This window comes from Gracilinanus agilis, chromosome 3 (assembly GCF_016433145.1).
Source record: "Gracilinanus agilis isolate LMUSP501 chromosome 3, AgileGrace, whole genome shotgun sequence".
Taxonomy (NCBI): domain Eukaryota; kingdom Metazoa; phylum Chordata; class Mammalia; order Didelphimorphia; family Didelphidae; genus Gracilinanus; species Gracilinanus agilis.
In genome coordinates, this window is record NC_058132.1 from 285,783,058 (window position 1) to 285,795,445 (window position 12,388).

Genomic DNA, 12,388 nt, shown 5'->3' on the forward strand with positions numbered 1-12,388 from the left:
AGCCTCAGATAACAAGGCCCTGATAGCAAACTTTTTTCCCACAGCAGCAAACAAATGGATGGTAAGTTTTAAAGGAACATATGAATTTCCAGCTCTCCAAGAGAGCGCAAACATTTACAGAAGGTAAAATTCATCCTGTATGCTCAAGGGCCCCAAGAATAACCTTCCCATTCAGGAACCTGGTGCATCCAAGTCAAATTTATGTGGATGTGCATGTAACATCTACACACACACACATGCATGCATGCAAAAAATGGATGGGATTGTATCTAAAGAAGGATGCTACTCTAAGTGGAACACTCTTCTTAAGAATCAAAAAGACCTGTGTTCAAATCCTGCTTTCGACAATTACAAACTAGTCAAGTCATATAACCTCCCTGGGCTACAGTTTCTTCAACTATAAAATAAGAGGACTGGATTCAACATTTTCTGGGGTTCCTTCCCACTCTACATCAACACATTTGCAAACAACTGAAAGTAGCATTGGGTCTGCATCAATAAATACCTTCTACCTGGAAGCTCTACCTGGAACTCCATCAGTATCTAAACTCAGTATGTCAAAAGGAAAATCTTCTTCCCATCTAAAATGACACCTTCTTTTCTGACTCTTTCCTCTTGCTCACTTTATCCTATCCCCTTCTCAGTTTAGAAGTTGAGTCAATTCCACCTTTAAAGAATCATACTCCTCTCATGGGTCATTATGTCCCACAACCATCATTTAGATCCTAGTGACTTCTTGCCTACACTAATTGTAATAGCTTCCAAATTGGTTCTCTTCCTTCCCATTTCATGCCCAATCTTTTTTCCTCACTACTGCTAAAATAATCTTCTTAAGATCCAAGCTCAACAGCCCTCGGCATCTCCTGCTTCTAGTAATAAAATTCCTAAAGCCATCTACAATCTGGCTCCAACCTACCTTCCCAAAAATTTTCTGTTACTCCTTTTCATGACTCTTCTACACTCCAGACAACTTGGCCTATCAATTGTTTCCTGGACTAGGTATCACATCTCTTATGTCTAGATTTTCCTATCTGGCCACAATGTACTTCTTCCCTCTACCCCTTCATTCAGGGCAGTTGATGGTGTAGTGGATAAAGCACTGTCTGGAGTCAGGAATACCCTAACTCAAAAATGACTTCAAATACTAACTACATGACCTGAGCACATCCCATAACCCCTATTTGCCTCTGTTTCCTTATCTGCAAAATGAGCTGGAGAAAGAAATGGCAAATCATTCTATTATTTTTTTCAAAGAAAACTCCAAATAGAGTCCTGAAGAGTCAGACACAACTGAAACAAGTGAACAATATTTACTTTCATTCAAGGTTCAACTCAGGTGTTTAATTCCTATGCAAAGCCTCCCCTAGTTCTCCAAGTTATTGGTTCTTTTTCCTCATATTAGTTTGAATTTGTTTAACTATCCTCATATAATATTAAACAGAAAGATTATAGGATTCTAGGGGTAGAGATAGATGAGACCTTGAAATACATCCAGTTCAACTCCCCAGTTTTATAGATGAGAAAACTAAGACCCACAGATATTTAATGATTTACTCAAGGTCACTCAGGAAGTGTGTGTATCAGAGGTAAAAACTGAACACACATCCTCTAACTACTCCCAAGCCAGTGACATTTCAACTGGACCAGGTGACATGAAGAGTTTAATTTTTTTGTCTTTATAATAATAGAACCTAGTAAAAAGTCTTAAATGTGGTCAGTATTTAATAAACATTTATTGAATTTAAAACAATCATACCCTTTCATTTGCGTCCACCGCAGCTGCCACTGCCACGATACCTCCTCAGCGCTAGGGCCGCCGCTTGTGCTCTGAGCCCAACCAGAAAGAGAAGGGGGATGTTTAAAGAGAAGTTTTCAGGAAACATGGCTCGTACCAAGCAAACTGCAGGTAAATCCACCAGTGGTAAAGCGCCCAGGAAGTGAGCTGGCCACAAAAGCTGCTCGCAAAAGTGCGCCCTCTACTGGAGGGGTCGAGAAACCACATCGCTATTGCTGGGTACTGTGGCTCTCTCTGAAATCAGACGTTATCAGAAGTCCACCGAACTTCTGATTTGTAAACTTCCGGTCCAGCATCTGGTGCGTGAAATTGCTCAGGACTTCAAAATGTATCTGCGCTTCCAGGGTGCCGCAATTGTGAAGCCTATCTGGTTGGCCTGTTTGAGGACACCAACCTATGTGCTCTCCACGCCAAACGTGTCACAATGGTGCCAAAAGATATCCAGCTAGCATGCTGCATACGTGGAGACGGTGCTTAAACTCCACCAAGATGGGAAACATTCTTCATTTTCAAAACAGAAAAAAAATCTCTTATTCCTGTTATTAGTAATTCTAAACTTTGGACATTTTTTTCCCATGGGGTCAAAAGGTACCTAATTATATGATTGCGGATGGAAAAATGAGAGACAGAATCAGGTATTGGCAAGTCGTTTTTTTTTTTCTTTCCATTTTCATTTGTGTGTGAATTTTGAAAATAAATGCGAGTACAGAAAGCATTAATGCAGTCAAAAAATATTTCTGGAAATAAGTTAACAATTCAACTTTATAACAATTATAAATAAACTTGTTAAATTTTTCTGGACAATGCCAGCATTTGGAATTTTTTTTAAAGTAAATTTCTTATTGATGGCAACTAAATGGTGTTTCTAGAATTTTTATCATTCTGTAGATTCCCGCCATTCACTATATTTTTCTAACTGAGTTGTCCTACATGCAAAGTACATGCTTTTAAGGTTGTCTGTCTAATGTGCTATTTCTATAAGTTTGCTATTAAAATACATTAAACTACAAAAAAAAAAACCACAATCATACCTATGCACATCTCTGTGCCTTCTCAGACCACTACTGTTACCTTGACTGACAAGAGTCATTTAAATTGTACCCTTTTAGGTTTCTGCTGCTAAAATTGGCTAGGTGCCATCCCTGTATGAACAAGGCTACCAACACTTTTCTCAGCTCCATTCACAAGGAAATAAACACAAAGCATACCACTTCGAAAGACTAGCTAGCACAACTCAAACCTATTTCATTTCCCATTCTCTCCTGTAATAGAGAAAGGTTGAAGTCATTTGTTGTTGCTCCTCAATCAAAAACAACAAAAACATTTTCAACATGGCAAATCAGTCACAAAAAACTTTCATATATTTAAAAACAATTTATCTAAAAACAAATGAAAGTCAAAGGAGATATAGTGAAAATGTGGTAACAAACCTGTTGATCTAAATTGTTCATTTATAAAACAATTGAACTATTTTAATTGGCATTGGGGTAAATGGCTGTTGGCCAAATATAATCATCAGGAATTGGTCTGGGAATAATTTAGGGTGTTCAAGGTGTACAATAATACTAATATACTTTATATAAAAGTTAGTTTAGGGTAATACAAATTAAATTGCCTCTAACGATATCTATTCAGAATGAACAAAACTATGGATGCATTAGAAAATATTTGTAATATTTTTTTCATTTTTTGTTCATATTTACATTTTGGTTTGAAGACTTGGAAGGCAGAGAACTCAGTAACAGTCAAGGAGGAAATTCTTATTATTCTATTATTCTATTCTATTTTATTCTGTTATTAATTGAAGATAATAAATAGTTTTAAATGGTTCTTCAAATTTAGGTAGGTATTCCTACTAAACTATATATGTGTGTGTATATACATATATAGGTACACTGAAATATAGGTACACCAGAATTTGCTGGAATGATCATGAAGAGATGATTTTGAGCTGACTTATGAAAAAAGAATAAGGAAATAGTTTGGCAGAAATTGATGTAATATGAAATAAAAAGAAGTGATGCTTTCCTTGACATTTAGCCTCACCCATAGGTAAAATATCCTCTTCAAATTACATAGAACTTTTTTCTTGGTTCTCTTTTCCTGTCATCATATTTTATCATGTATCACACTTATTTGCATACATGTAATAACTCCTGTCACTATCAGGGACTGTCTCATTTTTAAATATTGTATTTTTAGCACCTAACAGGGTGCCTTGTATATAATAAATGTTGGTAGAATGGAATGGAATGGCACATGTCATGGGATGGTAATTTGGCTATAAGAAGTAAATCATATATGTATAGTAAACAGTAAGAGGTTTGTTTGACTAGAGCAGATGACCTGAGTTAGGTATAATGTGAGAACAAAAAAAAAAGAGACAGTGATGAAAAACATTAAGGGATATTAATCTGGAATTTATTTTTGATACATTGGGAAGTAGGAGTAACTAAGTTTCTGATGTAAGATTAAAATTAATATCCAATAACTCCAAGTATTATATTTTATAAAGTTTATTAATAATCACTAGAAATAGAAAAAATACAAGAACAAAAATAAAATAAAAGCCCTGAGTAAAGCCATGTGAGAAAAATTCTCCTGCCTGGCACTCCCCCAACCTCCTCAAACCATGTTCCTGCGAAGAGAAAGATCGGAGCTACACATAACTTATATATTCCTTATGTTAGCACATAACATGAGAAGGAACAAGGGAAGCTGGGAAAGAGAGTTCTGGGGAGCAAATTTTAATTATACACTGACCAAAAAGGTAATATGAATGGAAATGATGCAGTAATGAAAGCTCTGGAAACGCTATGTAAAACTGAGCAAATTTTTAGACCCATCAGCTCTTAAGTCAGCCATATGATCCCTTCTCTTGTCCTTTAGAATTTTCCTTAAGCCTCACTCTGAAACTCTGCTTCCTGATGCAAGAATACAAAGGACAGAAAGAGAGAGGGAGGGAAGGAAGGAAGGAAGGAAGGAAGGAAGGAAGGAAGGAAGGAAACAAGGAAACAAGGAAGGAAACAAGGAAACAAGGAAGGAAACAAGGAAACAAGGAAGGAAGGAGGAACTAGGAAAATGGGTTCACTACCTCAATGTACGATTCTCTCAAAGGGACTTTGCCATAAGTATCAGTTCCCATGTTATATACCCTGTAGGGACAAGAAAGGCATTGAAATATACACTACTAATCAATACAAATAAGTGGAAGAAACATGGTTAAAACTGCCCTCTCCCAATAACAGCAATAATGTACAATGATCAATTGTGAATGACTTAAGTATTATCAACATTGCAAGAACTCATGATGGAAAAGGCTATCTACCACCATAACTACCAAACAAGGACCTCATGGAATCTGAATGCAGATTGAAGCATCCATTTTTCAGCTTATTTCCTCCATGAATTTTTCTCGTGTAAACAATATGTGTCTTGTTTCACAATATAAAGATAGAAAGATATATTCTATAATAATACATGTACAACCTTTATCATATTACATGCCTTCTTAGGAAGGGGTTAAAGGGAAGAAGAGAATATTGATTACAAAATATCAGAAAACAATTATTAAAATATTATCAACATGTAATCTGGAAAAAAAAGTTATTTGTTTTTTTTAATTGCCCTATGAGCTAAGCTTTCAGGACCTATTTCCAAATGCTAATCTTTATGGAGATGCTTACAATGCTAGGGGTTAATTATATATTTGGTTCATACAAAAGAAATATGTAGTGTAAGAATTCACTTTTGTTATACAAAATACTATTGATATGGCCCTTCCCAAGCATCCTTAGATATTATACATAAGCAATTTCAGTTTCATCCATTAGATGAAATAGTAGTTGAGAGTATGACTATGACTCACTCAAGGTGTAGAAGAGAGGCAAGGAATACCTGTGATCACTGGGGAGCTCACCCAGGAAGCAAAATAGACCCAAATCTCTAAAAAACTTTTTGACTACTATATGCTTCCATTCTTAATTCAGGAACTGAGTTGACTATTGACTTTCACAGCCTCTTTCCACCCAAATCACCAAAAATAATAAGTGATATTTACTTAAAGCATATTTTATATGTATAAAGTACTTATATAACATTTGAACCTCACAACAGCCCTGTAAAAGAAATGTTCTAGGTATCCTTAACTATGTTTCACAGATGAGATCTCTGTAAGGCTCAGAGGTAAAACAACTTAGCCATGTATTGTTGTTGTCATTGAAGAGCCAAAAGAAAACTATCTGACTTGGATCTTCTCAAAAACTTTATTTTAAAGGGAAAAAAAACCCACGGAGTTTCCCTAGCCTGAAACTGACTATCCCTGCTAAACCCCCAATCTATTTAGATTTAAAAGTCCCCTCCTTGGCATGGGATTGGTCCTTATATAGAGCAATCCTGCACCTGGAAGGGAGGTGTGTGGTCCCTCCCTAGTACAGGATTGGTCCAATTCAAGACCAATCCCATGCCAGGAAGTAGGGGTGTGGTCTCCCAGTAAGGGATTGGTCCATTCAAAGCCAATCCTGCACTAGGAAGTGCCCCTGGGCACTGGGGGATGCAGTTTCCCCATCCACAATATTTTAAAACTCACATCATCCAGTCATTTTCCAATCATATCTGAATCTTCATGATTCCATTTGTGGTTTTCTTAACAAATATCCTGGAGTGGTTTGCCATTTTCTTCTGTGACTTATTTTACAGATGAGGAAACCAAGGTAAATAGGGTTAAGTCACTTGCAGAGTGCAAATATCTGAGGTAATCAGTAAGAGGGAGATTAAGGAAACGTTGAGGATTTGGGAAAAAGTTAAACAGTTTATTGAAAAGACACACAGAAAAAGTTACAACAGGTCCTGTGTTAGAGCTGTGTGATATTTGTTTCACACATTACCAAAAGGTTCTGAAAGAGAGGAAGAAACCAACTTCCATAGAGAGGTTTTTATTGAAGCCACTTAAGTGTGGCAAAAGTCATAATTCAATAAAGAAAATGATAATTAAGTAAAAAATAGCACTTTAGCTTAGCAATAAAGTTACATACCATAAGTAAGATGTAAGGTCAATTTTGCATTTAAATGTAGCGTTATATGTAAAAAATAAAATGAATATAAAATAATAACTTTAAAATATTGTTTTTGTAAGGTTTATTAGTAATCACTAGAAGTAAAGGAATAAAAAGGTAACAAAATAAACCAGGTGCTCATGGCTAATCTACCTGTTCAAACAGCCCAAGTTCCCCGCTCCAAGCCGCCCTAGGAAGGAAGAGACCCTAACCACACCAGACCCCTCAATTTTATCCCCCTGTCTATGTCAGCGTATAATAATGGGAAGCCAGTGGGCTCTTGGGAAATGTAGTTCAAAGGCCCAAAATTTCCAATAACACTGATGTGTGTAGAGAGTAAGTTAAGCGATAATGCACAAAATGAAAATTTTCTCCGCCAACATCTTCACCTTACCTTGAAGGTAAATAACATTTCATAAGCAAGTGTATTTCTTTACATTCTTTCTTATTATCTATAAATATATTTATTTGTTATTTTAAAAGTACATTTTCATATTTATAAGCATATAAAACAAAAAATTAGTGTGCTTTTTTGGGGGCCGGAATGGATTAATTGCATTTCCATTCATTTAAACCCTAAATAGGGAAATTCAATTTGACACACAAGCAAATTGAGTTACGAGCTTGGCCATGGAACAAATTAAACTTGTGTGTCAAGGTACCACTGTATTCCTTTTTTTTTATGTATAAATTTTCTGTCTTTCTATAAATCTGCCAACCTGTGTAGTCAATCTGAGACATCAATGTTATTTGTCAAATTTTTGCAAAGAAATTATACATATATATCAAAAATTTATTTCCACAGAAGTCCTATTCTGGGGCCTTATCATAGCATGAATATGATCTTGAGTTCTCAGAAACTATATAGTGGAATATGAATCCTAGAAGTAGCTAGCAAGTCACAAAGGCTTGGAATACACTACCAAAAATAGACTGTATCTTCTCTTTGAAGAACAAATTAACTGATCAAGGAAGGATTGTGGTAGAGTCCAAAGTGTCTTTTTTCAAGAATTAGAGAACCTGGTTCATATACTGCCTCCAATGCAAACTACCTATGTGGTGGTGTACAAGTTAGTTAACCTCCCTAGAATTCAGTTTTCTCATCAATAAAATGAAGAGATTAAACTAAATATCTTCTGAGGTTCCTTCTATGACTATAAGAATATAAAGAAACACAAAACCAGACAGTTGGTCATTAAGTAATAACTCCTTCAATTATGATGACTCATCAAATGTAAATATACAAAAATGATCCTTAGTCCTATGAAAACATATTAATAATGATGAAATAGAGGGAAATGAGGCAAAAGGGGCTGAGTAAAAAAATTTAGCCACTTTATAAGATTTTCTCAATTGACACTCAATCTAAGGTCCTTGACTAATGATTAACAAGTGAATAATCTTCTTAGAGGAATGAAAGAATAATAATATTAATACATTTGATATAAATAAATTCAAAAACATAAATAAGTTACACTTTTTAAAAAAAGCAGAATGGTGACAATTTCTGGAAATAAGAACTTGTATCTAAGCCCAGATCAGCCTCATCACCACAAAAAAGCAAGAAATGTGCCAACTAAAGTAAGAATCAACAGCCACTAAAAAGAGGGAAAAGAATACAATTCTCACAAGGAAATCCCCACAGAAATATTAACAATGTCTGAATAAATAAGTAAGCAGAGATCCTAATAGAATAAAGAAACACTATGAGGTAAAAAAATCTCCAAAAGAAACTAATTCTGTACTAACTACAACTAAGACAACAAAAATAGAGAATGGAAAAGCTAAAATAATCTCTAGAATAATTGAAAAGCTTAATAAAAGAAGTAAATAAAAAGATTACTAAAATTAGAGCTTAGAATGAAATTTTTTTTAGAATGAAAAATTTAAAGAGAAAATTGATGAATTAAAAACTGTAAAATTATATCAAAGCTGCAGACATCCTGAAAAGGGAAAGAAAAGACCAGAATTCAAGATGCAATAAAAACAAGAATTATTTTATCTAAATCAAAAGAAAACAGAACAGAAATAATGTTTAAAATTTCTATAATCAAAGATAATTTTCTGGGAAGATTAAGCTCTAAGAGCCAATATAAGAATAGTTATTCTCCACAAAAATAGGATGAGGTCTAGATTTAAAACACCAAAAAACAGTAGTTAAGCTCCAGAATTTCCATGTCAAAGGATATATTAGAAGTGTCCAGAGGGATAGCTAGGTTTGTTCAGTGAATAGAGTGCCAGGCCTGGAGACAAGAACATCCCAGTCATGAGAAACTGCCAGAGAAAAGGCATGGAGATGGGAAATGGAGTGTCTTGTGCAAGGAATAGAAAGTTGACCTGTATGTCTAGATCAGAGAGTGGATGGAGGAAAGTTCTCAATTTAGTTATAAGTGCCAATCTGGAGAATAATCTGGAACCATGGCCTAAGCACTATATTATTGTACAAACCATTTGATCAATCAATAATCACTACTAGATATGTATCTCAAAGAGATTAAAAGAAAAGGGAAAGGATTTATATGTTCAAATATATATATCAGGTTTTTTTGTGGTGGCGAAGAATTGGTCATTGATTAGTTGGGCAATGGCTAAACAAGATATGGTATTTGATAATGACATAACACTATTATGCTATAAGAAATGTTGAGGGGAATGATTTCCAAAAAAACCTGGGAAAACAAATAAACTGATGCAAAGTGAAGTGAGCAGAACCAGGGGTGAGAGTATATTATAATGGTGACCAATAATGAAAGACTTAGCTTTTCTGTTTAATATAATGATATAAGGGAATTTCAAAGGACTCATGATGAAAAATATTATCTACCTCCAGAGAGAGAACTGATGAATTCTGAATACATATTGAAGAATAATTTTACTTTATTTTTCTAGCTTTATTTTGCAACATGGTTAATACGGAAATGTTTTGCATGAATTCTAGGAGGTCCAGATTATTATGATTCTCAGCTGAAGAAGCTGAAGCAGTTAGAGAGTAAGGAACTTGCTCAGAGTCACTAACTAATTAGTGACCAACTCTCAGATCAATTTTGAACTCATTCTTCCTAACTCCAGGGCCAATGCTCTAACTACTGTCCTACATAGCTTACTCTCTAAGCATTCACAGGTCCCAGAAACCATCACTACAACTCTACTTTCCTCTCCCATCAAGTTTTGCCTTCTGATTCTAGGATCCTCCAGATTGGTCAGATTAATAATACCACCCTATTGTGAAAACTAATTCTGGAGTGTGAATGTGCATTGAAGAGGTGAAAAAAACCTATCTTTTTTATCTTTTTAAAAACTGTATTAAAGAAAAGGTAACTGGCTGAAAATAACTTCCTCTCTACAAAGTTTCTTCCAAGGCACTTGGGATTGGTCCCACCAAACCCGTGCTGGGAAGTAGGGGTGTGTGGTCTACCCCTAGCACAGGATTGGTCCACTCAAGACCAATCCCATCCCAGGAAGTAAGGAGAGACCCCTGGGTACGCTGGTGAATGCAGTTGCCCTAGCCACAACACTTCAAAACCCACAGCATGAAGGACCCAAGAGAGTCATGACTTCATCCTCCAGTGAGCCCTGTTCCCTCTCCTGAGGATCTATACATTCCTCTACATTTCTAGTTCCAGCTTAAGGTTTGAGAATTGAAACCATTTTTTAAACTTAGGGTTGCTATAAAAAGTCAACTTATCTTCCTATCAGAATTGTACAGTCTTCATTTAGTGCAAAACAAGGTCTATGTATATCTATGTATATCATGACTAAGTCCCTTTATTTATTGAAGCTTCAAGCAATATTCTAATGATTCTTTTCTACAGAACGCTAAGTTGGTGAACTCAAGTAGTACCCTTTTCCACAAGAAAGAGGCCAGGAGTACTTAATACTTCCACTGCTGCCATCTCTAGCTGCCAACATCTGGCTCTCCCTTTTAGGACCTACTTGGTTACTTCCACTTCCTCTCTGGATAATCTCTTCTCACAGTTTAGGATAAAGCTGGCATATCCACTCAGCCTGAAACCTAAATACATTTTCAATATGAAGACCCTCTCTTACTTTTTTGATCTCATTTTTTGCTCAGTTCTCCAAATTAGAACTATCATCTTCCTTTTACAGGCTAACTTTTAAGGGTGTACTTTGACATAAGCCTCTGAAAGCTCTTTCCCAACTGGCTTAAAGAATTAATAACTGGTCCAATGGCATACCTTCCATAGGGAGGCCTCATCCTTAAACTTTGTAAATTATACCAAGATATTCATTCATATCGTTTCAAGGAGATGCAGCCAGTCACCTTAGTGGTGATGTTCACATCTTCAACAGTGACGTGCTAATTTTCATTGCTGGTACAGTTGTAAATTGTGTTCAACTAGATCTTGAAAATAATTTGGAATTATGTTATTAAAGGTAATTGTTTAATTCTTCTGACCCAGAGATTCCACTTTTAAATGATATCCCTTCGGAATTACTAACAGAAAGAAAAAACACATTCCAAATGTATTCAAAGTAGCATTACCTGTGACAACATAAAAGCTGGAAAATATATATGCCCAATTATTAGGGACAGGATGGACTAATTGAAAGGTACTGGAATATTACTCTGCCTTAAGAAATTATAAATATGAATAATTTAGGGAAATATGGGAAGACTCATATGAATTGATGCTGAGTAAAGAAAGCAGAGCTAAAGTACAATCTACACAATGACATAAATAAAACCAATATGAAGAAGCAACAAATCTCTGTTTTAATACAATGGTCAATGTGAGTACCACACTTTATTACTAAAACTACAAATTCCTTCATTCTGTCAAAAATTGATGAAGTATTTGGGCAAAATGTACTGGAGTAAGGAGGAGAAAAATTGCTTGAGAATTTGTTAGGAAGGCTCTATTGTGTCAAAACAAGGTATATCAATAACTAAGAAAAGATTTAAAATAAATTGAAATGACTTACTGGTTCCCCTCAAAGGAAAGATCCTATGCATTTGGTAAGGTTTGTTTTATAATGTCTAAAGGAAAAAGCAAACATAATTTAATGGAGTAAATTGTAATCATGCTTTGTAAGGCATGGGAAGAAAATAAATCAAGATAATTGCAGCTTAGGTACTGATATTTATTGTAGAACATGAAGTAGAGCCATTCCACGAAACACCTTACAAAGTCCTCCAGACTAAGTTAATAAATACCTTGCTACTTAGTGATTTTAATGGAAAGGGAAACACAAAAAAGGATAACAAAAAACAATGAGCAAATAAGGGTCATGTTTAGGAAATGAAAGAAGCTTGCAGACAACTCAGAAACCTCATGAATACACCTCATTGATACTTTCTTTAAGAAGTGAGCTCGAGGGAGCTAGATGTGGCAACAACAGAAACCATTACAGAGAACGAAACTGACTATAATTTGACAGGAAATACCTAGTTGCCAACATAGGAGTCATTTCAGAATCAGATGTCTGTGTGCAGTCAGATCACCAAGTGGTTAAAACAAAGGTCAAGATCAAGATAAAATTAGAAGAAAGAATAAATATGAGAATACTTAGTGTGCCA

General features: G+C 35.3%; 1 pseudogene; it reads left to right on the forward strand.

The window, feature by feature from the left end:
* Positions 1 to 1,881: 1,881 nt before the first annotated feature.
* LOC123239323 lies at positions 1,882 to 2,273 on the forward strand (annotated as a pseudogene).
* Positions 2,274 to 12,388: the final 10,115 nt, after the last annotated feature.